This window comes from Asterias rubens, chromosome 8 (genome assembly GCF_902459465.1).
Source record: "Asterias rubens chromosome 8, eAstRub1.3, whole genome shotgun sequence".
Classification (NCBI taxonomy): Eukaryota; Metazoa; Echinodermata; class Asteroidea; order Forcipulatida; family Asteriidae; genus Asterias; species Asterias rubens.
Window position 1 is genome coordinate 14,889,114 of NC_047069.1, and position 2,725 is coordinate 14,891,838.

A 2,725-nucleotide genomic window follows, 5' to 3' on the forward strand; every position below is an offset into this window, starting at 1 on the left:
TTTCACCACACAGACAGCGCCGACGTCGTGTGTCCGAGTATAATAACAACAAGCCTGTACATTGTTGTATACGTGACGTGTGTCGTGTATGTAAAAGGCATCTAACGGTCACTTCGGCACTGGGCAAACTCGGCACCTGCTATCTCGCCACCTTGCAAATGCGGCACCCAAACAAACTCGGCACAAGCACAATAATCGGCACCGTTTTCAAAATGGCCAATCAGTGATAATTTTGTCCCGCATGGCAGAAATATATTTTGAAAATTAATAAGCACTGAAACGTTAACTTTGGGGGTGGTGGGAGGGGATATTATAGAGTGATTTCAACAAAGAAATGCCGTAGCGGGAAAACAACCAAATTATAATTCGAAACAGCGCACTTGAATTACAAAGTTTCCTGTTGTTTCCCGCAAATGAAACTGCGTTTTGAGGATCATTATTTTTTTTTTCAAAACGAAAAAACTATTTTCGAAACGGCGCGCTGGAATTACCAAGTTTCCACGCAACTGAAAACTTGCGTTTCGCTGTCGCAAAGACCTTTAATTTTGATTCTTCAACGGATTTTTGTCGGACCACTGAAACAAAAAGCACATTATGGAAAGGTTTGCGGTAACACTATGTAATGACTATCTCTATGAGTTGGGGTGGTTCTGAAAAGAACAGTTGGTTTCAACTTGACGTTTCGATCAGTATGCTCTGATCGTCTTCTGGAGAAAGCACTATGATATATTTTTTTCCCAGATGACAAAAACACACCACGAATTCGAAATGGCATCCGAATGCGATATTTAGATACTAATAGTAGATTTGCAAGTAATAATTATTGTTCATGTGGAGAAGTGACTGGTGATGTTAGCCTCCATGCTAAGAATAAGAGGAGCCTCGCGATCGAAAGGCACTTTTCGCGGATTGGTGAATTATTTGGCAGCATTTAATTATATAGGATTTTTGAAAAAGAATAACCATGTTTGTTGGTTAGACACTCTCCGCAGAGTTCTTTATACACAAAGTGGACAGAACAGTAACTCTACAAGAAGCCTAACAGGCATAGAAATCTGAGAAGTTGTCGAGGAACACAAAACAAGCTAGAAAGTATAATGATATAATAACGGTATTCTTATTCTTACTCTTTATTTGGCCATTAAACAATTACAAATACAAGCAGACAGTATATGTAAAATAAATAGTATAAATACAAAAGTAAACACAAAGCACATAATCTATGAACAACGGATTATTGATTATTGTCAATATTTTTATTACACAATAGTTGATGATTATATTAAGAAGCGCTGCCTTCAAAACAGTGTTTAAGTTGAGATTAGGAAAGTTTCCCAGTGCTTCGCAACGTGGGAAAAAACATTTTGGATCGAATAGGCGTAATTGCTCATGGTGACAACAAATGAATCATGACTATGTCATCGTTTCTTGTTGTTAGAAAATCTGTCACATGAATTAAACTCATCATTATGTACCATGTTCTCAAAATTTGAAAACCGTTTGTCAGTTTTTTCCTAAAACACTTAGGTCTTTATATGAGGATGATTAAAACAATTAAGAAAACAAAGGGAGTGTAGTTTTAACCGTCTTGTTCGGAATGGCTCCTCCCTTACAAGGAAAACAGCATCTGATCCCGTATTATATACTACAGTAACGTCCTGGACATCAGGGTCCATTTCTGGGGCGGAAAATTTCCAAAGCTTCATAACTCAAATCTTACCTGCAAGAAACCACAGATTCACATCCATGGCAGCATATATTTTTCTGCAGTGGGTTTCGATCGTCATATACTCTTCACAAATCCGTAATTTTCATGAAATTAATAAAGCAGCTCCCAACGTTAAGAAATTCAAAGTTTGTGTTCGTACAGTCAAGATACGGTGACCAAGAATTCATGCGTCTTGCATCTTAATTGTGTCTTGCACGCGATGATGTATATGTACGCGCACGGCAGCAGACAACACTGTGAGTGTGAGAAAACGATCCAAAACGGGAATTTGTTAACACTGGGAGCTGCATTATTTCACGAAAAGTACGGATTTGTGAAGAATATATGACGACCAAAACCCACCGCAGAAAAATGTATGCCGCCATGGAATGTGAATCTGTTAAAATTAGTGGCTTGTTGCAGGTAAGATTTGAGTTATGAAGCTTTGAAAATTTTCCGCCCCACAAAGGGCTATGTCACAACCATCTCTCTCGGAGGATTATTTCAAAAAGGGAGAGAAAGCCCGAACTCCATTAAATAATAACGCCCCTCCCAGGATTATTACAAAAAGGGGGAAAAAACGCCGAGTTGTTCTTGTGGCGCATACTACCAACTTTTCAGTGGGTGTGCCGAGTTTGCAAGGTGCCGAGTTTGCAGGTGCCGAGTTTAGTAATAGGTGGGTTAGGAATAGACTAGCAGTAAGTCGGGAGTTTTGGGGAACTACCACTAAATGCAGTGTACTCTGTAGCTATTTATTATTGAGAATATTTGTTATTATAAAATATTTTTGCAAGCAGCTCATGGTTAGCAGTCCATAACCAATTTATGATAGCAAATTATAAGATGTTAGAAAACTACTTGCACATTGTTTTAGATGGCGCAATTAACGCTGCCTGATTGTACAACGGACTTGAATAAGTTTAATCCAACTACACGAATCACGTGCATCATATCGTCTGATATCCGTCTTATCGTCCATACACACACCGTGATTTGAAGTCTAGTTTTTGTCTCTAC